The sequence below is a fragment of the Coregonus lavaretus genome (genome assembly GCF_964263955.1).
Source record: "Coregonus lavaretus genome assembly, chromosome: 1".
Lineage (NCBI taxonomy): Eukaryota > Metazoa > Chordata > Actinopteri > Salmoniformes > Salmonidae > Coregonus > Coregonus lavaretus.
The window spans coordinates 1,753,790-1,779,324 of record NC_139988.1 but is presented as its reverse complement, the minus strand read 5'-3'; the positions used below and the strand labels follow the sequence as shown (position 1 = coordinate 1,779,324).

General features: G+C 42.2%; 1 pseudogene across 1 annotated transcript in view; it reads right to left on the bottom strand.

Moving 5' to 3' along the window:
• Positions 1–6,747: 6,747 nt before the first annotated feature.
• The window catches only part of LOC311127370, a 367,179-nt pseudogene continuing 348,391 nt past the window's right edge, over positions 6,748–25,535 (bottom strand). Inside the window, exons 49-54 of the transcript in view lie at positions 22,828–22,872; positions 21,833–21,976; positions 18,674–18,740; positions 17,883–18,020; positions 7,928–8,005; positions 6,748–6,866 (exon numbers count right to left, since the gene is read on the bottom strand). The product of the transcript in view is annotated as an uncharacterized misc_RNA (transcript). The remainder of the gene's footprint in view (positions 6,867–7,927; positions 8,006–17,882; positions 18,021–18,673; positions 18,741–21,832; positions 21,977–22,827; positions 22,873–25,535) is intronic.

Below are 25,535 nucleotides of genomic sequence, written 5' to 3'. Positions count from 1 at the left end.
AAAACGAGCAAGCAGTCACAGTGTTCAACGTGAGGTTAGTGTGACATGGAAATAAAGAAATGCCTAAATGTTGTTAAAGAAATTAGCTAATATCTTCTGTAAAAGTCAAAGGGTTGAATATTCAGTTACCTCATTGACATAAAATGACCTGAGCCATACATATCACCAAGCACAGGAGGTTGGTAGCACCTTAATTGGGGAGGATGGTCTCATGGTAATGACTGGAGCGGAATTAGTGGAATGGTATCAAATACATCAAACACATGGTTTCCAGGTGTTTGATGCCAGTCCATATGCTCCGTACCAGCCATTATTATGAGCCATCCTCCCCTCAGCAGCCTTCACTGTCACCAAGCTATCTTCAAAGACCCTCAATCAATTTGATGCTCTGAAATACCAAGAGAAAATCTTTAACCTCAAAACCTTCATGAGAGAGGAAAGATTATGCATTATGGGTGCAAGACATGAGAAGAAATGGCAGCGCTACAGTGTGACAGTGTATTTTACCCATCATACATCCCACTGGATAAAATAAGGCAAAAGAGACATTTTAAACATCACAAAATGTCAGCTCGACCCACGTACTTTCTCATACTTTTAGGGCCCAGATCCAATCAAACCTACATTAATATTAGTCTCCCAAGGCAGACGGATTGCCTCCCACAATGTATCCAATGCTGTTGCCTAGTGCCTAGGGTCGGGTTTAGGAGACTACATTAATATAGTTATTGAATAGTACCTTTGTTTAACTACTGAATGCGCCTGGAAACACACATCTTATCAATCTCTATGACGACAGTCTACCAGGTGTTTTTACAGTGACTTTTTAGACCACTGGGTCAAAACGAAACACCTAAGTGCATGTGGTCCTCTGTAGCTCAACTGGTAGAGCACGGCGCTTGTAACGCCAAGGTAGTGGGTTCGATCCCCGGGACCACCCATACACAAAAATGTATGCACGCATGACTGTAAGTCGCTTTGGATAAAAGCGTCTGCTAAATGGCATATTATTATTATTATTATTATGTTTGATTGAATTGAGGCCTGAGTGACAGAGAGAGCACTCTGATAACATTGGTAAAGAAAGAACACAGAGACATTTAATTCATGTCCTTGATTCTTAGCTTATTACTTTCCAATCAGACACACAACAAATAAATAATTTAAAAAATCCAGTCTTAAGACACACCAACATAATATATAAGTACAGTGGGGAGAACAAGTATTTGATACACTGCCGATTTTGCAGGTTTTCCTACTTACAAAGCATGTAGAGGTCTGTAATTTTTATCGTAGGTACACTTTAACTGTGAGAGACGGAATCTAAAACAAAAATCCAGAAAATCACATTGTATGATTTTTAAGTAATTCATTTGCATTTTATTGCACGACATAAGTATTTGATACATCACAAAAGCAGAACTTAATATTTGGTACAGAAACCTTTGTTTGCAATTACAGAGATCATACGTTTCCTGTAGGTCTTGACCAGGTTTGCACACACTGCAGCAGGGATTTTGGCCCACTCCTCCATACAGACCTTCTCCAGATCCTTCAGGTTTCGGGGCTGTCACTGGGCAATACGGACTTTCAGCTCCCTCCAAAGATTTTCTATTGGGTTCAGGTCGGAAGACTGGCTAGGCCACTCCAGGACCTTGAGATACTTCTTATGGAGCCACTCCTTAGTTTCCCTGGCTGTGTGTTTCGGGTCGTTGTCATGCTGGAAGACCCAGCCACGAACCATCTTCAATGCTCTTACTGAGGGAAGGAGGTTGTTGGCCAAGATCTTGCGATACATGGCCCCATCCATCCTCCCCTCAATACGGTGCAGTATTCCTGTCCCCTTTACAGAAAAGCATCCCCAAAGAATGATGTTTCCATCTCCATGCTTCACGGTTGGGATGGTGTTCTTGGGGTTGTACTCATCCTTCTTCTTCCTCCAAACACGGCGAGTGGAGTTGAGACCAAAAAGCTATATTTTTGTCTCATCAGACCACATGACCTTCTCCCATTCCTCCTCTGGATCATCCAGATGGTCATTGGCAAACTTCAGACGGGCCTGGACATGCGCTGGCTTGAGCAGGGGGACCTTGCGTGCGCTGCAGGATTTTAATCCATGACGGCGTAGTGTGTTACTAATGGTTTTCTTTGAGACTGTGGTCCCAGCTCTCTTCAGGTCATTGACCAGGTCCTGCCGTGTAGTTCTGGGCTGATCCCTCACCTTCCTCATGATCATTGATGCCCCACAAGGTGAGATCTTGCATGGAGCCCCAGAACGAGGGTGATTGACCGTCATCTTGAACTTCTTCCATTTTCTAATAATTGCGCCAACAGTTGTTGCCTTCTCACCAAGCTGCTTGCCTATTGTCCTGTAGCCCATCCCAGCCTTGTGCAGGTCTACAATTTTTATCCCTGATGTCCTTACACAGCTCTCTGGTCTTGGCCATTGTGGAGAGGTGTAGTTAATACAGGTAATGAGTGGAGAACAGGAGGGCTTCTTAAAGAAAAACTAACAGGTCTGTGAGAGCCGGAATTCTTACTGGTTGGTAGGTGATCAAATACTTGTGTACCTATGATAAAAATTACAGACCTCTACATGCTTTGTAAGTAGGAAAACCTGCAAAATCGGCAATGTATCAAATACTTGTTCTCCCCACTGTATACAGTGACAAACAATGCTACATGGTCGAAGAGTTGAGGGAGAAATAGTTATCTGAGCAGTATGTACAGATATTGTAAAAATTCAAAAGAAACCTTGCATAAAATAAAGCGTTCAAGTAAAGACCCACCAAGAAAACAAAGAAAGAAAACTCAGAAGTCAAATATTGCAGTGTTGTTATTGGATAAGAAAGATAACCTCTTATGGCTTCAAAATCTAAATATTCACATACTCCCATGTAGACTGCTGTACATACAGTTCTGATGGAGGAATCAGCTGTATACTCCCATGTAGACTGCTGTACATACAGTTCTGATGGAGGAATCAGCTGTATACTCCCATGTAGACTGCTGTACATACAGTTCTGATGGAGGAATCAGCTGTATACTCCCATGTAGACTGCTGTACATACAGTTCTGATGGAGGAATCAGCTGTATACTCCCATGTAGACTGTTGTACATACAGTTCTGATAGAGGAATCAGCTGTATACTCCCATGTAGACTGCTGTACATACAGTTCTGATGGAGGAATCAGCTGTATACTCCCATGTAGACTGTTGTACATACAGTTCTGATAGAGGAATCAGCTGTATACTCCCATGTAAACAATAAAAGCTGACTCACATCATGAATCTGACTCCATAAGCAGACATTATAGTGACATTTACAGTTGAAGTCGGAAGTTTACATACACTTAGGTTGGAGTAATTAAAACTCGTTTTTCAACCATTCCACAAATGTATTGTTAATAAACTATACTTTGTGCATGACACAAGTAATTTTTCCAAAAATAGTTTACAGACAGATTATTTCACTTATAATTCACCCTATCACAATTCCAGTGGGTCAGAAGTTTACATTCACTAAGTTGACTGTGCCTTTAAACAGCTTGGAAAATTCCAGAAAATTATGTCATGGCTTTAGAAGCTTCTGATAGGCTAATTTACATCATTTGAGTCAATCGGAGGTGTACCTGTGGATGTATTTCAAGGCAAACTCAGTGCCTCTTTGCTTGACATCATTGGAAAATCAAAAGAAATCAGCCAAGACCTCAGAAAAAAATGTGTAGACCTCCACAAGTCTGGTTCATCCTTGGGAGCAATTTCCAAACGCCTGAAGGTACCACGTTCATCTGTACAAATAATAGTACGCAAGTATAAACACCATGGGACCACGCAGCCATCATACCGCTCAGGAAGGAGACGCGTTCTGTCTCTTAGAGATGAACGTACTTTGGTGTGAAAAGATAAATCCCAGAACAACAGCAAAGGACCTTGTGAAGATGCTGAAGGAAACAGGTAAAAAAAGTATCTATAGCCACAGTAAAACAAGTCCTATATCGACATAACCTGAAAGGCCGCTCAGCAAGGAAGAAGCAACTGCTCCAAATCCGCCATAAAAAAGCCAGACTACGGTTTGCAACTGCACATGGGGACAAATATTGTACTTTTTGGAGAAATGTCCTCTGGTCTGATGAAACAAAAATAGAACTGTTTGGTCATAATGACCATCGTTATGTTTGGAGGAAAAAGGGGGGCTTGCAAGCCGAAGAACACCATCCAACCGTGAAGCACGGGGGTGGCAGCATCATGCTGTGGGGGTGCTTTGCTGCAGGAGGGTCTGGTGCACTTCACAAAATAGATGGCATCATGAGGAAGGAAAATGATGTGTATATATTGAAGCAACATCTCAAGACATCAGTCAGAAAGTTAAAGCTTGGTCGCAAATGGGTCTTCCAAATGGACAATGACCCCAAGCATACTTCCAAAGTTGTGGCAAAATGGCTTAAGGACAACAAAGTCAAGGTATTGGAGTGGCCATCACAAAGCCCTGACCTCAATCCTATAGAAAATGTGTGGGCAGAACTGAAAAAGCGTGTGCGAGCAAGGAGGCCTACAAACCTGACTCAGTTACACCAGCTCTGTCAGGAGGAATGGGCCAATATTCACCCAACTTATTGTGGGAAGCTTGTGGAAGGCTACCCGAAACGTTTGACCCAAGTTAAACAATTTAAAGGCAATGCTACCAAATACTAATTGAGTGTATGTAAACTTCTGACCCACTGGGAATGTGATGAAATAAATAAAAGCTTAAATAAATTATTCGCTCTACTATTATTCTGACATTTCACATTCTTAAAATAAAGTGGTGATCCTAACTGACCTAAGACAGGGAATATTTACTAGGATTAAATGTCAGGAATTGTGAAAAACTGAGTTGAAATGTATTTGGCCAAGGTGTATGTAAAATTCCGACTTCAACTGTCAGTAGCTTTAATATGTCACCATAGGTGACGTCTAACGTAGTGACATACAAGTAATACGTCCACAGAAGTTACATATAACTACAATGGTTAAATGTCTCTATGTTTGACATATTCTAATGAGACCATGTTGTCATGAGAGCAGCGATGTAACAACCTCTCCAATCCTACGATATTCTATTGGTTCCATTGCACTGGGCAATTCCAATCAATAGCTGTAGTATCTGACATGTATTTGTCCCAGGTGTGTCCTCTTTGGAGACCAGACCATGGATAAAGGGAGACTGTCCTACTTCATGTTAGCCATATGTATGACTGCAAGAAATCAAAATGGAAGTCTTCAAGGCTAACTTCATGTGAACGCGAGGTGATAGACATTAGCATAATATACACACTTACACACAAACTGTACATGGAAGAAATGTCAACTTGACCAAGCCTTCACGAACTACATTCAGTTGGCATTAAGCTAGTGTTTCACCCTTGATCATGTTGTGCTGGTTGTGATGAGATATCACAACCCAGAACCCAATCTAGCATGCGCCGGCTAGCTACTCAATTAGTCTGTTATGAACACAACATGTTGAAATGCGGAGAGTTCTCACCGAGCACCGCCTGACATCAAGTACCTAGAGTGTAGGGTTTGACTACAGAAGAACCCAATATTCTGTTTTGATACAAGACCATCCCTGTAGTACAATTACAACATTATCATGCAATATATCTGACTGGCAGTTTTTGAAACACAGAATATTTAGCATTCCCGAAACTTTGCAAAATTTAAAAACAAAGCTCTAGTAATGAATTGCACTACAAGTTATTCATTATGTTATGTAACTGGTTCACATCTTGTAGCTAGCTTCATTCTAATACATTTCACAAATATCCCTTTCATTGATGAAATATATATTAATATATGAAATATATAGTCATAAATATATTTCATGTTAGATAAACCTCCTTCACTTTGGTATGCATAAACAGTTCACACAAAGAATATTGATTAGTTATACACAAACACACACATTTCAGATTACCTGCTTGCCAGCTCACACACACACAATGAAAATATCAAATGAGACCGAACGTGTGCATAGCTATCCCCATAAACAAGCATTATCAAATCATTAAGATAATGTTTTCTCCCGACAGTATTATTTAAAGAAACAAATTCATTTTACGGCCTCGAGAGACTTAATGTGAATTAATATGGAATGCATCAGGTCACAGTAGGGGAGTTGTGTGAAAACGAGAAATAAATTAAACAGTACTTCATACGATCATCATAGCTATAATGACAATAGCGATGGACTGTATCACATTTTAAATGAATAGAATTACCATCAACGTAAAGTAACAAATAATAGTATTCTTCTATAGGAAAACCAACAGGCAGTTGTGAGCGCTCCAGGGTGAAGTTTCCACTAGGTACAGATCTAGGATCAGCTTCCCCTCCCCCAATCCTAACCTTAAGAATTAGTGGGGAAAATGCAAAAATTGACCCAAGATCAGCATCTAGGGGCAACTTCACCCTACACCGTTGTGAGCATAGAGATAGATACAATGTGCATCTCTGGTTGTGAGTCTTTCCCATGTAAAGCAGTAACAGAGGATGAGTGTTTTCAATGTAAAACTGACCATAAGGACGATACTGTCTGTCTGATATGAGCTGTCTGAGTGATCAGGCTCCACACGCCCGGCTCCTGTGCCTATGGTTGACTGCTGTAGAGAGATGGAGGCTGGATGGGTGGAGGGGGCCCCTGGCCCTAGCCATTGAGGGGGCCCTTATTCGTTGAGGGGTCTCCTATCGGTTGAGTGAGGCCCCTAGCCGTTCCGTCTGGAGTGAGAGGAGGGATGGAGACAGTCACTGGGATCACACGTCCCATGAGGCCCCTGGGGACCTGAAGGGCCCGGTGGCCCCTGGATACCGCCCCCAGGTTCACCTGCAGAGAGAAACATTTGTTAAACACACAAATCCAATGCTTTCACATTTGTGGGGAGTAGTGAACTTCAGGAGGAAGGAGAGATTATTGGGACGCGACCATTGGGTGATTGATTAATCAATCAAATAAACCATCAAGGAAAACAGGAAAATAGGATGTTATCAGAGGACCGATAAATACTGGAAACAGTATTATCTAGTCAGCTAACAAAACTGCTTTCACGTGTCTAACTGCAACTCTTAAAAAGTTGATGAAAACACCCACGCTCATGCATACTTTACACACAAACCTTCATCAATACACATCAAAATAAAAGTTGATGTTCTGCACAAAAATATAATAATACACTGTTTTGCTGCTTCATCTCTGGCAGAGAAGAATCTCTCTGAGATCACGCTGAAAAGTGAGAGATAAGAGATAAAAGTGCATGCTTCTTTTATACTCGTCCCATTAGTGATGATATACTAATTGTTTTGTGTCAACTTGGTACCTCAGTGTAAGAGAGCAACTCATTATGAATAGCTCTGCTCATTAGTTCTGTTGGCTTACTAATTACTAGTGTTTTTAAACTGAAAACATCAAATGGCCTCATGATGAACACTCCTTCATAAGGGATTTATAAGGGATTTACTTGAACACTCCTTCATAAGGGCTACACAACACTGTCATAAACATGACATAACACTGTCATAAACATAACATTACACTGTCATAAACATGACATAACACTGTCATAACCATGACATAACACTGTCATAAACATGACAGAACACTGTCATAAACATGACATAACAGAGGTTATAAACAGTCATGACACTTGTCAGCTTTTAATTTTAATTTATTTGTTACTTTTATTTAATCAGGGGAGCCCACTGATACCAGGGTCTAATTTTCGATGGTGCCCTGAGGACAACAAGTTTATAACGGAGGGTTCAAGAAATAAAGTGTAGGATTCCAGAACTACAGTCGTACAATGATGGTATATGGGTATTTTTTCCCTTTCATAAAGCATCAGTTTCATGTGCGTGAGCGTGAACGTGCGTGTGGTGTCTAGCTGTTACCTGGTGGACCTGTCAGACCTGGAGCTCCTGGTATCCCCAGACCTAGCTGACCCCTCTCTCCTTTCTGACCTCTGTACCCTGGAAAGAAACACAACACACTAAGCAGACTGGACTGGACTCCCAGCCAAAGACAGCAGACTGGACTGGACTCCCAGCCAAAGACAGCAGACTGGTCTGTATTCCCAGCCAAAGACAGCAGACTGGTCTGGATTCCCAGCCAAAGACAGCAGACTGGTCTGGATTCCCAGCCAAAGACAGCAGACTGGTCTGGACTCCCAGCCAAAGACAGCCCATAGGGGGGCAACAGGTAGCCTGGTCCCAGATCTGTTTATGTTGTCTTGCCAACCGTTAGGGTCATTGTCATGCCAAACATAGCACCACAACAGTTGGCTATACAACAAGATTTACAGATCAGGGACCAGGGTATAGGAGAACAGGACCAGAGGTAGATGAATCCCATGGTGTTTATGCATAAAGTTTGTGATGAGTGGTTTTAGTGTTAATGCAGAGAACGACGTGATGGTGGGTTAGGATGAATTGGGGAATAACCATCTCATGTCCACTCTATGCAGCCTGAATATTCTAGTGTACATCTAGTCCCAACAGTGCTGCTGCTCTCTCTAAGCACTGGACTGTCACTGTCAACGTCACAGCAACGGAAAAGTCTCAACACTGTCGACGGCCCTGCGCTCCTCTGTATGTAAAAGATGTGCTCTTTGGTTTCCAGGAAACCAAATGGCCTATTTCATCAAGGCAACTGATGTCTCTTCAGCCCACCTCAGGAGAACTGAGTACTGTAACTGTTAATGTGAGGTGTATCCACTACTACAGTATTTACTGTAACTGTTAATGTGAGGTGTATCCACTACTACAGTAGTTACAGTAACTGTTAATGTGAGGTGTATCCACTACTACAGTAGTTACTGTAACTGTTAATGTGAGGTGTATCCACTACTACAGTAGTTACTGTAACTGTTAATGTGAGGTGTATCCACTACTACAGTAGTTACAGTAACTGTTAATGTGAGGTGTATCCACTACTACAGTAGTTACTGTAACTGTTAATGTGAGGTGTATCCACTACTACAGTAGTTACTGTAACTGTTAATGTGAGGTGTATCCACTACTACAGTAGTTACTGTAACTGTTAATGTGAGGTGTATCCACTACTACAGTAGTTACTGTAACTGTTAATGTGAGGTGTATCCACTACTACAGTAGTTACAGTAACTGTTAATGTGAGGTGTATCCACTACTACAGTAGTTACTGTAACTGTTAATGTGAGGTGTATCCACTACTACAGTAGTTACTGTAACTGTTAATGTGAGGTGTATCCACTACTACAGTAGTTACTGTAACTGTTAATGTGAGGTGTATCCACTACTACAGTAGTTACTGTAACTGTTAATGTTTGGTGTATCCACTACTACAGTAGTTACTGTACCTGTTAATGTGAGGTGTATCCACTACTACAGTAGTTACTGTAACTGTTAATGTGAGGTGTATCCACTACTACAGTAGTTACTGTACCTGTTAATGTTTGGTGTATCCACTACTACAGTAGTTACTGTAACTGTTAATGTGAGGTGTATCCACTACTACAGTAGTTACTGTAACTGTTAATGTGAGGTGTATCCACTACTACAGTAGTTACTGTAACTGTTAATGTGAGGTGTATCCACTACTACAGTAGTTACTGTAACTGTTAATGTGAGGTGTATCCACTACTACAGTAGTTACTGTAACTGTTAATGTGAAGTGTATCCACTACTACAGTAGTTACTGTAACTGTTAATGTGAGGTGTATCCACTACTACAGTAGTTACTGTAACTGTTAATGTTTGGTGTATCCACTACTACAGTAGTTACAGCTTTGGAGGAGTTACGTAGAAATATGTTGCTCAGAAAGAAATCCCAGGTCATTAAATAATAACACACTGGCTGAATCCCAAATGATACCCTATTCCCCTACACAGTGCAGTTCTTCTGACAACAGTCGTATGGCTACTGGTCAAAAGTAGTGCACTATGTAGTTAATAGGGTGCCATTTGAGATGCAGCCACTGTCTTCTGGCATGCTGTCAAAACATGAATCATCCCACCGAGCCATCGGAGGCTGTGTTGGAAGTGTGTGTGTGTGTGTGTGTGTGTTGGAAGTATGTGTGTGTTGGAAGTGTGTGTGTGTGTGTGTTGGAATTGTGTGTGTGTGTGTTGGAAGTATGTGTGTGTTGGAAGTGTGTGTGTGTGTATGTGTGTTGGAAGTGTGTGTGTGTTGGAAGTGTGTGTGTGTGTATGTGTGTTGGAAGTGTGTGTGTGTGTATGTGTGTTGGAAGTGTGTGTGTGTGTGTATGTGTGTTGGAAGTGTGTGTGTGTTTGTGTGTGTTGGAAGTGTGTGGCATCATGGGGTGACATGGCCCTTTCTGACAGCAAGAGAGCTGCCTGCCTGGCTGCAAGCGAGAGTCTTTGAAGAATTCAAAACAGAGTAAAGACGCTGTCTGCATTCCAAATGGCACAGTTTTCCCTATATAGTGCACTACTTTTGACCAGAACCCTATGGGCAGAAGTAGTGTACTATAAAAGGAATAGGGTGCCATTTGGAACGCAGCCAATGTTTTAATCAGAGAGAGAGAGGGTCAAAGTCAGGAGTCAAACAAAGAGATTCTCCTGAGGGGGGATCAACAACACAATAAGACATGCTCTGTATGATGCTCCATTAAGTTCTTCATAGAGAAATAGGGAGAAGAGAGAAACAATCATTTTAAATGAAAAAACTGTTAGCAAGTGCTCCGACGAAGCATCTGCATGAAACATTATTGAAAGGAATGAAGTTGCCTTCCTGAACCTTCTGTCAGTATTTCCTGAAAACCGTTTGGTCCGTTTAAAAGAAGTGGGACTGTAACTGCCTCTTTTAGCGGTACTGTAGCTACTTCCAATGGCCTGGAATTTCAGATCATACTTTAAAAAGGTAGACCCAAAATGTAATGAATTTAACAAGCAATGCAAACTCCTTAACCAACTAAAGGCCATCCAACCATTTACACCCTCAGACACTATCTACTTTAAGTCCTTTCAAAGGGACGGAGAATGAATTGCTAGAGATATACTGAATACATTATTACATTTTCAATTCTGAACAAACAATTCTTAACACAGTAAAAGCAAGCTCATGCACATTATGCAGCATGACAGAGGCCGGCCAAGCAAGCCAGGGAAATGAAAGCGAGTTAGTATGCTTTTGTACTCTTTTCTCATTCAAATTCACAAACACATACAGTACACAAATGCAACTGTGATCTCTCCGTGCAGACAGGTTGATAATATGACAAGCAGTGGAGAGCATAAGAGAACTAGTCTATAGAACAACAGCATAGCAAATCTAGATCAGTAACAATATCCAAACGTGAGAGGGACCGAGGGGCTACAGGAATGTTTTATCCAAAAGGCATCTTAAAGTAATTGAGCCCCAGAACCAGAGAGCTGGTTGGTTGGTTGGTTGGAGGGAGGAAGACAGGGTTGCGTCCCAAATGGCACCCATATTCCCTATATAATGAACTACTTTTGATAGGGCTCTGGTCAAAAGTAGTGCACTATATAGGGAATAGGATGCCATTTGGGACGCCAACCATTTTTTTAAGGCACCTTAAAGTAACTGAGTCTCAGGTCCAGGGAGCTGGTTGGCTGGTTGGAGGGAGATGGGGAAACCATCAGAAACACTGACGGAGAGAAGTATCAAGCAGTGTGTACACTGCCATCCAGCCAAGCCCAAAGGGGAAACTGTGAAATGCTCTGCTGCTGCTGCTGTTTACAAGACAGAGAACATCTCAGAGAGAAAAGGCTTGTGAATGCCCTGAATTGGGTTCCCGGTGAGAGACATTCCACACAGAGCAGACTATCATGAGTCTCCTTTCAAACACACACGGCGCCTCCAACACTCACTCAGGGAGGTGGCATACTGTAGCATTCCATGGGAAAGAATAGCACTGTACCTTAAAGCTGTAGTCCATAATTCAAACAACAACAAAGCGGCTGCTCCAGCCCCGCCACTTTTTTGGTATACAGTTGAGAGATGTGGCTGGATAAATGTAGCCACTCTCAAATTCATAGACGGAGCTATGGATGGAATAACTGACCATCCAGGTGATCAAAATTCTAGTTTTAACCACGTTTTGAAGCTATACAGTGTTTGTTTACAATTACGTTGACGGTGTAAGACAGTTCTACTAAGCTCATGAGGCATTCATTACTTATATTCTTTAGGAATCAATGGCTATATATGATCAATTTAAAAGTAAAAAAATCACTGTACAAATCACAGATTTCACCTTTAAAACATAAAACCACTGCATAGGCCCATGGGGAATGAAGAGGACATGAAGTATTGATCCACTAAGGGGACCGACATCCAACAGATACATTGACAAACTGCACTGTGTTTCCCAGCTTCATTGACCAACAGAAAGCAGCACAGAGAGCCAGGGGGACACTGCTGTGTAAATGACAGTGACTAACCTCTTAAGGATCGGACCCTTTTTTTCAATTTTCGCCTAAAATGACATACCCAAATCTAACTGCCTGTAGCTCAGGACCTGAAGCAAGGATATGCATATTCTTGATACCGTTCGAAAGGAAACACTTTGAAGTTTGTGGAAATGTGAACTGAATGTAGGAGAATATGACACATTAGATCTGGTGAAAGATAATACAAACAAAAAAACATGCGTTTTCTATTATTTTTTTTGTTCCATCATCTTTGAAATGCAAGAGAAAGGCCACACTATAATATTGCAGTTTAGGCGCAATTTAGATTTTGGCCACTAGATTGCAGCAGTGTGTGTGCAACGTTTCAGATTGATCCAGTGAAGCGTTGCAATACTGGACTATTGTGTATCAAGTCTGCCCAAATGTGCCAAATTGATCAATTGATATATTTTCAAGTACATAACTATAGAGAACATACAAAAATGATATGGTAATACAAAATCTAAGTTTACACACTCCCAAGAATGTCATATATGATGGATCATTAGCTTATACACTAACTCTCACACATCTAGAATTGATTTACATTTTAATGAGGGAAATTAGTATTTGACCCCCTCTCAATCAGAAAGATTTCTGGCTCTTTTATACAGGTAACGAGCTGAGATTAGGAGCACACTCTTAAAGGGAGTGCTCCTAATCGCAGCTTGTTACCTGTATAAAAGACACCTGTCCACAGAAGCAATCAATCAATCAGATTCCAAACTCTCCACCATGGCCAAGACCAAAGAGCTCTCCAAGGATGTCAGGGACAAGATTGTAGACCTACACAAGGCTGGAATGGGCTACAAGACCATCGCCAAGCAGCTTGGTGAGAAGGTGACAACAGTTGGTGCGATTATTTGCAAATGGAGAAACACAAAATAACTGTCAATCTCCCTCGGCCTGGGGCTCCATGCAAGAGCTCACCTCGTGGAGTTGCAATGATCATGAGAACGGTGAGGAATCAGCCCAGAACTACACAGGAGTATCTTGTCAATGATCTCAAGGCAGCTGGGACCATAGTCACCAAGAAAACAATTGGTAACACACTACGCCATGAAGGACTGAAATCCTGTAGCGCCCGCAAGGTCCCCCTGCTCAAGAAAGCACATGTACAGGGCCGTCTGAAGTTTGCCAATGAACATCTGAATGATTCAGAGGAGAACTGGGTGAAAGTGTTGTGGTCAGATGAGACCAAAATCGAGCTCTTTGGCATCAACTCAACTCGCCGTGTTTGGAAGAGGAGGAATGCTGCCTATGACCCCAAGAACACCATCCCCACCGTCAAACATGGTGGTGGAAACATTATGCTTTGGGGGTGTTTTTCTGCAAAGGGGACAGGACAACTTCATCGCATCAAAGGGACGATGGACGGGGCCATGTACCGTCAAATCTTGGGTGAGAACCTCCTTCCCTCAGCAGGGGCATTGAAAATGGGTTGTGGATGGGTATTCCAGCATGACAATGACCCAAAACACACGGCCAAGGCAACAAAGGAGTGTCTAAAGAAGAAGCACATTAAGGTCCTGGAGTGGCCTAGCCAGTCTCCAGACCTTAATCCCATAGAAAATCTGTGGAGGGAGCTGAAGGTTCGAGTTGCCAAACGTCAGCCTCAAAACCTTAATGACATGGAGAAGATATGCAAAGAGGAGTGGAACAAAATCCCTCCTGAGATGTGTGCAAACCTGCTGGCCAACTACAAGAAACGTCTGACCTCTGTGATTGCCAACAAGGGTTTTGCCACCAAGCACTAAGTCATGTTTTGCAGAGGGGTCAAATACTTATTTCCCTCATTAAAATGCAAATCAATTTATAACATTTTTGACATGCGTTTTTCTGGATTTATTTGTTGTTCTTCTGTCTCTCACTGTTCAAATAAACCTACCATTAAAATGATAGACTGATCATGTCTTTGTCAGTGGGCAAACGTACAAAATCAGCAGGGGATCAAATACTTTTTTCCCTCACTGTATGTCCTGGAAAGTTTGCTTTTACTTACAAGTCCTGCTAATCACATTAGCGCACGTTAGCTCAACCGTCCCGTATACTGGACACCGATCCCGTAGAGGTTAAGAAACTGGCCTAGCTGCTGGAAAGGGTCCTGTAGACTGATTCACTAAGCATCCATACCTGTCTCATGGCTTTACAATACAATCAATGTATTCATACCTACTGGCTACTGACTGTATTCGTTTTATTAGCTTTTATGTGTTTTTTACACTCTATGAAATGCTTAGTGCATCAAATACATTAGATAAAACAAAACAAAACAATGAACAAACCCTTGATGCATGGCAAGGTATAATACACAATCGGAATATGGCAAACACGCCAAATAAATGTCAACATAAAATAAGCATGATGGATTTATCAATCTTGAATATGGTACATGTGTATGGGAGGAAAGCCAATAATGTCTTATCAAATACAATGAAAGTTAAAAACGCAGTGACAGAGGTCAATAAAAATAGTGATTGGTCAAAAAATGTAAATAAATGGCAAAGATGACCCAATAATGATAACATCAAACAGTGACAAAGTTATGTAAAAACATCTACAAACCCCCTAATCGCGCACCCCCACAATTAACATAATTTAGAGACTGCATCCATGGCTCTATGTCTATGGATGTACGTCAACAGTTTGAGAGATCATAGCCCCAAGTCATATCAAAACCATGAGTCAAGAAAATAGTGTGAATCCAGCAGAGGGGTTATTTTTCTCCATAAGCTCTTCCTTTTGGCACATTTGAGAGGAAGTTAAATTGGATATTCCAGAGGAGAGATGCTCTCCAGTGGAGGATGACAGACATAATGAGGAAATATTAGCACAAACTCTCTCTCTCTCTCTCTCTCCCCAGCCGAGTGGAGGAGAGGAGGCACAAGTCAACAACCGCAGAATTAAAAAGTTGTTGAATTTCTTTCCGATTTACCCCAAGAGACACAAATGTTCCTCTTGATTTTCCCAATAAATATTTATTAGTAAAGAAGAAGCTGCATTTAGAGTAGAAGCACTTAAAAAATAAACAGGACATTGAAACATATCAAATAAAACAGGGAAATAAAAGCAATAGAAAAAAAGGTCAGTTGAATTATTTACGATTAGTGAATACGATTAGTCTAGACCAGCGTTTCCCAAACTCGATCCTGGGGACCCCAACGGGTGCACGTTTTGGTTTTTGCCCTAGCACTACACAGCTGATTCAAATAATCAAAGCTTGAGCAAAAACTAAAACGTGCCCCCGGGGGGGGGGGGGGGGACATTGGTCTAGACACAGTAGATTGAATACATTCACTTGGTAGTTACATTGTAATCGTTGACAGCAGCATATTATCTTACTTGTAATCAGTAATACTGTAGCAACGTTAACACTGGTAGTTAGATAAATGGATCACACTGTGAGGTAGCTAGATGCCCATGCTCCAAGACAGAAGGGCCAACACAATCAATGGGATTTTATTTGCCCTGTCACCATACAACACACGACACTGCTAGAAGAGATGGTACTATATTGAACCAAAAAGAGTTCAATCAATGACTCTCTTCATAAATATGGCTCTCAAAAAGGATTTCTATGGAACCACAAAGCACCTATATGTTTAGCAGTATAATTCATCACTAGAACCTGCATGGGTCTTAGAAGAAGAACTATAAGAGATTGCACTGTGGGCGCAGCATGCTAGGTCATTCTATTCAATGTCTTATAGAGGTAGAAAATCAAATTGTTATTGATGTAGGAGGTTGTTTGTGTGAGCTGAGCAGTCAGAGAGTTGCCCAGGGTTTGATAAAGGATGTCCACTCTCCACACTCTCTCCCTCGCTCCTTTCCTTTCAGATTTTCACAGAGCTTTGTTTTTTCGTGGAGTGGAGGGGAGTGAGGTATCAATCGTGCTGCTCTTTTCTGTCCAAACTGATATTACTTTCTCATATTCTCCGCCCAATTCTTCATTTGTCTTTATAAAGAGCGAGAGAGAGAGAGAGAGAGAGAGAGAGAGAGAGAGAGAGCGAGAGACAAAAAGAAAGAGAGAGAAAGAGACTGCTCAGCTATGTTGAGCACCAACCCCACCACACTCCTCCTTTCCTCCCCCCTTCTCTCCATCCCGTCCCTTCGGTCTGTATTGATATATGTGGCTAGCAGGAGAGAAATACCTATGAATCCAACACAAAAGTGTCCATTCACTTTCATTGAAGCCCCAGACATCCACATAAACAACCTCTGAAAGAAAGCAAATCTATTTTCCAATTCTTCTCACTCACTGTTTCAGCAACACATCTTTCCTAATAGAGTAGTACTTTTTATTTCAGCCTATTGTTCCCTTCCTTCTGTCTCAATCACAACACAGAACTACAGGGCCTTTGGGTGTTGGAAGGCTGTTATATATTACTCCAGGTCAGGTTACAGTATAGCAGATGTGGTTTGAGTAGAGAGGAGTGGAGATGAGAGGAGAGGAGAGAACAGAAGAATAGAGTAGAGCAGAGCAGAGCAGAGCAGAGCAGAGCAGAGTAGAGCAGAGTAGAGTAGAGTAGAGCAGAGCAGAGTAGAGCAGAGCAGAGCAGAGCAGAGCAGAGCAGAGTAGAGCAGAGCAGAGTAGAGCAGAGCAGAGCAGAGCAGAGTAGAGCAGAGTAGAATAGAGCAGAGTAGAGTAGATTAGAGCAGAGTAGAGTAGAATAGAATAGAGCAGAGTAGAGCAGAGCAGAGTAGAGCAGAGTAGAATAGAATAGAGCAGAGTAGAGTAGAGTAGAGCAGAATAGAGCAGAGTAGAGTAGAGCAGAGCAGAGTAGAATATAATAGAATAGAGCAGAGCAGAGCAGAGCAGAGCAGAGCAGAGCAGAGTAGAGTAGAGTAGAGTAGAGCAGAGCAGAATAGAATAGAATAGAGCAGAGTAGAGCAGAGCAGAGCAGAGTAGAGTAGAGTAGAGCAGAGTAGAGCAGAGCAGAGTAGAGCAGAGCAGAGTAGAGCACAGTAGAGTAGAGCAGAGCAGAGCAGAGTAGAGCAGAGTAGAGCAGAGCAGAGCAGAGTAGAGCAGAGCAGAGTAGAGCAGAGCAGAGTAGAGCAGAGTAGAATAGAATAGAGCAGAGTAGAGTAGATTAGAGCAGAGTAGAGTAGAATAGAATAGAGCAGAGTAGAGCAGAGCAGAGTAGAGCAGAGCAGAGTAGAATAGAATAGAGCAGAGTAGAGTAGAGCAGAGTAGAATAGAGCAGAGCAGAGTAGAATAGAATAGAGCAGAGTAGAGTAGAGCAGAGCAGAGTAGAATAGAATAGAGCAGAGTAGAGTAGAGTAGAATAGAGTAGAATAGAGTAGAATAGGAAAGAACACAACAGAACATATTTTCTTCCATTCTATTCAGATGTGGATCTATTATGCTGGTGTGAGACAGAGTGTGGAGGAGCATTACTTTATGTCTCCAGTGGTTTTAGCAGCCTGTGGTTCTTACCTTGAGGGCCGGGGGGGCCTTCTTCCCCTGGAGGCCCTGGGGATCCGTCGTTGCCAGGGGGACCAGGAGGCCCCTGTCGAACCTGCGCCGCTAAAATGGCCGCCGGAGTCTTCTGTATGGCGTGGCTTGATAGTCTCTCTGGTGGGTGACATTAAAATTCTGTATTACAATAATACCAACACTCTCTGCAAGTGATAGACAATTCAAGAGCTTGGGACTAGAAGTTTTTCACTGCAAAAAGATGATTCTGAGATAATTGGCTTTAAAGTTCCGAACCCTCATTGGTTTGAATAGTGTCAGCAATTTATATATTGTATTATTTTGAACTTAACAACATGAATTGGGCTATTTAGACTACTATAAAGGTAGAGAACATTGAACAGAACAATGATATGTCAATAACTCAGTTTTGACAAAAATGCTGATTGAACCTTATAGGCCCAAGCTCTCAAATTGACATTCTGTATTAGAACACAAAGAACAGTAGAATAGGTGATACAGTTGCTCATTAGTTAGTTAGGGTATGTGCTAAACTGAGGCTTGCATACCACACTGGCATTCAATATCACAACACAGTGGCAGAACAATAAAATACCTTCACCCAGCATGAACTATTCTCTTACTTGGGACTCTTTCACTTCCTCAAGAACTGAGGCAACAACATCCAATTTAGATTTTTCCCCCGATTTAGAAACCCTGAAATCCTTAAAAGAGCTAGGAGAAAACAAAGGGACCCCCTGAAGGATAAATTGGGGCGACAACAAGTTGGGATTCAGACGTAACAGCTGTACCTTCAAACAGCCGCAACACTTCATTCCGGATAAACATTTTAATTTCCTCCATGGAATTGGCATCATTCTGTGAGGAGAGAGAGAGAGAGAGAGAGAGAGAGAGAGAGAGAGAGAGAGAGAGAGAGACAGACAGGCATGAGCGAGAGAAACAGAAACAGAATAACACAAACTTAACCAAAACATCTTTAACAGATTAAGAAAATGTAATTAGCGAGACAGCAGTAGTTCATGTTTTATTCAACGTGGTATAAAATTGCAGTGTCTTCAGAGATAAAGAGATGCAATGCTTCATGGAATAATAATCAACTCCACTCTCCCTGTCTCCCTGTCCCTGCCATCTATCTCAGGCGCTCAAAGTAAGATTGCTGTTCGCTCAGAATGTTGTAGAGAACATTGGCAACAGAATGGAATGGAAATCGGAACTGTGAAAATGTTCTTTCTGAGTTCTACATTCTTCTGACTGTCCAGAGGAAAGACTCAGAAATGCATTATAATACTGTATTTCTGGTGGACTCCAGAAAGTGGTACGGCTAAAGGAATGGGATATATGAGTGTGAGGCTCCACTAAATACCATGATAGTATGAACGGCTAGAATAAAACCCAGGGAGAAAAACAGGGACAACACCTTTGCAATCAGAGCTTAAATCTCATATTCTGTTGCAATTAACAGTGATCATCTGTGGGCCATTTTCTAAAAGGTTCTTCTTATTGTCTGTGTCTTGATAGGTAGAGGAAAGGATGGAACAAAACCCAGGCAACTTTATAAAGGTATTAAAGTAACAATATTCAGGGCCATGACCATTTTCTAACATCAATATTATTCACTCAAATATTATTGTGTTCTATTCCGGCTGGTTTAAAAACAGGATACTTGTATTTTGGCAGAGCTGAATACCGATGAAGAGTTGCCAAAGTACTTTTCTGTTTAATAGGGTCACTGTACTGTTCTGTTCTGTTCTGTGAGAAAAAGAGATAGGAGGGTAATACTTTAGTCCTTGCTTTCTTGGCATTCAGAAGACTTTAATCTCTGTTGTGTTATGTAACCCTCTGCATGCCGTGTGTAAAATAGCTGTGACACATGGAGGTGTTTTTCGATCCTCTGCAGAGCTCTCATCACTCCCACGCTCTCTCCATCTCTCTCCATCTCTATCTGTTTCTATCTCTATCCCTATTTCTCTCTCCCTCTCTTTCTCCCACAGTCCATCTCTCAGACGCACACAATCCGTTTCTCTCTATCCCTCTCTCTTCTTTCCTCCATCTCTCTCCATTTCTCTCTTTTATTTTTTCCATATCCCTCGCTCTCCTTCCCTCTCTCTCCTTCTCCTTCTCCCTCTCTCCTCACCTCTCTCTCCTTCCCTCTCTCTCCTTCTCCTTCTCCCTCTCTCCTCACCTCTCTCTCCTTCCCTCTCTCTAGCCCTCTCTCTCCTCACCTCTCTCTTCACCTCTCTCTCTAGCCTCTCGCTCCTTCCCGCTCTCTCTAGCCCTTTCTCTCCTTCCCTCTCTCTCTAGCCCTCTCTCTCCTCACCTCTTTCTCTAGCCCTCTCTCTCCTCACCTCTTTCTCTAGCCCTCTCTCCTTCCCTCTCTCTCTAGCCCTCTCTCTCCTCACCTCTTTCTCTAGCCCTCTCTCCTTCCCTCTCTCTCCTTCCCTCTCTCCCGACCCCCCTGATCAGTAGTGGGAGGTGAGGAGCAGTAACAACCCAGCAGACTTCATTGTGCCTATATGTTATCTGCTGTGTCACATGGTGCTCCACACACAGCTCCACACAACGCTGTACTGTATTCATTTACAGAGAAAGAGAGATATCCGCTAATTACTCAGACCACTGAAGAAAGGAGGATGTTTAGATTCTTTAATGGTGTGTGACTAAGGGTAGTCTTTGAGTTTATGAGCGGGTATAGAGAAACACACACTAAAATGTGGAGCATGCTTTTCCAGTGAGTCTATGGGTATACGGTTGGACTGTGAGAGTTGGGAGGTCTTCATCAAACGTACCCTGAAGAGGATATACATAAGACATTCACAACACCTTTATAAAACAGGTCATAACACCTTCATAAAACACATCATGACACCTTTATAAAACAGGTCATAACACCTTTATAAAACACGTCATGATGCCTTTATAAAACAGGTCATAACAACTTTAGAAAACAGGTCGTAACACCTTTATAAATCAGGTCATAACACCTTTATAAAACACGTTATGACACCTTTATAAAATAGGTCATAACAACTTTAGAAAACAGGTCATAACACCTTTAGAAAATACATCATAACACCTTTATAAAACAGGTCATGACACCTTTATGAGTATTACAGGAGCATTCATAACAACCTTGATAAAACATTTATTCAACATAATTCAAGATGGGAGTTTGGCTAAACTTGCTGTGTTTGGGGGAGAGATAACCAACGTACCAGGGGGCTTGGTGTGTTTGGGGGAGATATAACCAACGTACCAGAGGGCTTGGCGTGTTTGGGGGAGATATAACCAACGTACCAGAGGGCTTGGCGTGTTTGGGGGAGATATAACCAACGTACCAGGGGGCTTGGTGTGTTTGGGGGAGATATAACCAACGTACCAGAGGGCTTGGTGTGTTTGGGGGAGATATAACCAATGTACCAGAGGGCTTGGTGTGTTTGGGGGAGATATAACCAACGTACCAGAGGGCTTGGTGTGTTTGGGGGAGATATAACCAACGTACCAGAGGGCTTGGTGTGTTTGGGGGAGATATAACCAACGTACCAGAGGGCTTGGCGTGTTTGGGGGAGATATAACCAACGTACCAGAGGGCTTGGCGTGTTTGGGGGAGATATAACCAACGTACCAGAGGGCTTGGTGTGTTTGGGGGAGATATAACCAACGTACCAGAGGGCTTGGTGTGTTTGGGGGAGATATAACCAACGTACCAGAGGGCTTGGCGTGTTTGGGGGAGATATAACCAACGTACCAGAGGGCTTGGTGTGTTTGGGGGAGATATAACCAACGTACCAGAGGGCTTGGTGTGTTTGGGGGAGATATAACCAACGTACCAGAGGGCTTGGTGTGTTTGGGGGAGATATAACCAACGTACCAGAGGGCTTGGCGTGTTTGGGGGAGATATAACCAACATACCAGGGGGCTTGGTGTGTTTGGGGGAGATATAACTAACGTACCAGGGGGCTTGGTGACGCTATGGGACCTGGGGGACCAGGGTCTCCTCGGTGGCCTTGGGGCCCGATAGGTCCCACTATTCCTGGGTCTCCTGTCCTTCCCCTCTCCCCTTGGACTCCCCTCGCTCCAGGAATCCCTGGGTCCCCCTGCAATAGGAGAGCAGTAAAGAACAATCAAATCAAATTGTATTGGTCATGTACACATATTTAGCAGATGTTATCACGGGTGTAGTGAAACGCTTATGTTCCCAGCTCCAACAGTGCAGTAATACCTGACAATACAAAACAACACACGTACATTCAAAAAGTAAAAAAGACAGGGATTAAGAAATACAGCACTATGTAATGGCTAAATCTAGCTAGCTGGTGAGCTACCACCATATGGTTTACAGTACACCCTCCGGTTCCAATTTAGATCTACAAACACATTATTTAACTAGGCCATCATTGTAAATAAGAATATATTCTTAATTGACTTGCCTGGTTAAATAAAGGGTGAGGGGGTTGTTGTCAGTCCCACTCCAGAGTGTACCGGAGGCATTATGATAGAGCATTGTCATTACGCCAGTCTGGCTTTGGGCTGATATTGTAGCTCCCAACGCCTCAGCATTACACAGTCAGTCCTCATCCAGCCATTACCCTGATTGAGCCCACTCAGACACAGATCCCCAGGGACTGTGGCCAATTCTGTCACCATGTATCTCAGCTCTCCTACAAACCTCCGTTACTAGCATTTGGGAACAGATTACACTGTAGAAGACTGTGACAGGGCTTTATAAATAGGGGTTTCATAAATACAATGGTGCCATTCAAAATGCATTGAATTTCAAATGCCTTTATCGAATACTTAGGCACAGAAGGGGGAAGCCAGGGGGGGAAACGTGTTTCTGTGCATCACTACCTTTTGGTTGGGTTTGGTTCTGTGTGATATGTTTCCATCACAAACAACGAGTTGTGATTATGGAAAACAGATAGAGAAACAAAATAAAGGTTCTGACCCGTTCTCCCTTGGATCCTCTGTCTCCTGGTCTACCTGTGGCTCCCTGTAAGAAGATAAAACATATCACAGTATGAACACATGACAGAGGAGTGCAGGTTCTCTCTGAAATGCTCTGCTGATTGCAGAGAGACAGAGAAGTCCCTCCAGACTAGAGAAGAGCAAAGCGCACTGCTAAATAATTGGATATTTGGAATGAAGATGACCCCGAGGCTCCTCTCCTCTCCTCTCCTCTCCTCTCCTCTCCTCTCCTCTCCTCTCCTCTCCTCTCCTCTCCTCTCCTCTCCTCTCCTCTCCTCTCCTCTCCTCTCCTCTCCTCTCCTCTCCTCTCCTCTCCTCTCCTCTCCTCTCCTCTCCTCTCCTCTCCTCTCCCAGCCCACTGCTCTTGTTCAGACACCCACTGAGGCCAACGTGGGTCTAATCTGCAGCTCTGTAACCACCCCCATCAACCAATCCTCCACACTCAGGGTCATTTAATGATTGCTTATAATTTTTTATTTCCCAGCCCACGTTTGCATCTTAGCTTATTCACATAAAAAGGTTTATTGCCACAATAACTAGACTGCCGGGTCCCGTTATAATCTTAACAATTGGTGGCAGCGGTGAAGTGATTGACAGTATGTCTTTCATTCCAATCCTCAATCAAAAAACACAGTGTCTGGGGATTTATGGAGCTCTCCTAGGACTGTGTTTCACCTTCCACATTGTCTGTCACGGCTTCTCTGCATCACATAGCCCCACTTCCCTCTGTGGAATGTATGCATCCCTCCCTCTCTGCCTGCCTGCCTGCCTGCTTGCCTCCCTCCCTCCCTCCCTCCCTTCCTCCCTCCCTAGCTGGGAGAGAAACACCTGTCGTTAGCTATATGTGCAACACTTCTCTCAGAACTACACTCCTCCATTCTCCCCTCCTCTCTTCCTTTCCACCTCTCCCTCGCTCCCTCCATCTCTGCATCTCACTGACTGTATTACCTCTGGGAACATCTTTGTATCCATTTACTGCAAGGATTACTGCCGCCATGCGAAATACAATCTGGCACGATCATGTGGTTTTAAAAGCAAGCGGGCAGCAGCTCTTTGTGGAACTCTGTTCTCCTCCTCCTCTCCTCCGCCTCGCCTGCCTTCATCTGCAGCTCTCTCCCTCTTTTTTTCTCTCCGTTATGTTATTCCCCAACGCCTGATGGGAGGCTTACATCTATCATCGTGCCCACTGAATCCTGCTTCCATCCTCCCTCTCTGGGCCTGGCGTTAAACCTCAAAGCCAGAGCACTGCAGTAGAGGGAGAGGAAAACTAGAACATTCACCTGCTAGATGGCACTGTTGCCCCACCGAATGATTCAGGTTTCGAACAAGCAATATACCATCTAACAACAAGGCATTAAAATACATCTAGAGTCCCCCCCCCCCCCCTCGCTCTCTCTCTCTACCGACCAGACAACCTGTTACTGTATCTGTTGTTGGTATCTACAATTCAACTAATTAGAATGGAATTGATGGTGAATCATACTGTTATAATTCAGTTAATTAGAATGGAATTGATGGTGAATCATACTGTTATAATTCAGCTAATTAGAATGGAATTGATGGTGAATCATACTGTTATAATTCAGCTAATTAGAATGGAATTGATGGTGAATCATACTGTTATAATTCAGTTAATTAGAATGGAATTGATGGTGAATCATACTGTTATAATTCAGCTAATTAGAATGGAATTGATGGTGAATCATACTGTTATAATTCAGCTAATTAGAATGGAATTGATGGTGAATCATACTGTTATAATTCAGCTAATTAGAATGGAATTGATGGTGAATCATACTGTTATAATTCAGCTAATTAGAATGGAATTGATGGTGAATCATACTGTTATAATTCAGCTAATTAGAATGGAATTGATGGTGAATCATACTGTTATAATTCAGCTAATTAGAATGGAATTGATGGTGAATCATACTGTTATAATTCAGCTAATTAGAATGGAATTGATGGTGAATCATACTGTTATAATTCAGCTAATTAGAATGGAATTGATGGTGAATCATACTGTTATAATTCAGCTAATTAGAATGGAATTGATGGTGAATCATACTGTTATAATTCAGCTAATTAGAATGGAATTGATGGTGAATCATACTGTTATAATTCAGCTAATTAGAATGGAATTGATGGTGAATCATACTGTTATAATTCAGCTAATTAGAATGGAATTGATGGTGAATCATACTGTTATAATTCAGCTAATTAGAATGGAATTGATGGTGAATCATACTGTATTGGAACCCTTGCTATGGAGTGCAATAGAGCAGAATGCTATTTTTTCTCTTTTAAAAACCGGTTGAACGGCCCTGTCTTTAAAGAACGTTATAAGAGTGATTAGGATACAACAGCAACATAACTAGCCATGTTATATGACAGAGTACAAAACAGAACTAGTGATGTTATATGACAGAGTACAAAATGTTATATGACAGAGTACAAAACAGAACTAGTGATGTTATATGACAGAGTACAAAACAGAACTAGTGATGTTATATGACAGAGTACAAAACAGACCTAATCATTTTTTCCAGCAGAGTTCACAGTGGCAGTTGTTAAATTTTTTACTCATTAAGTTTCATCCGAATACTTATCTAGATATGAAAATATCCTGCCCTCTATTACAAACAGCTATCTATCACTGCCTCCCAGCATTAACTGTACAATTAGGAT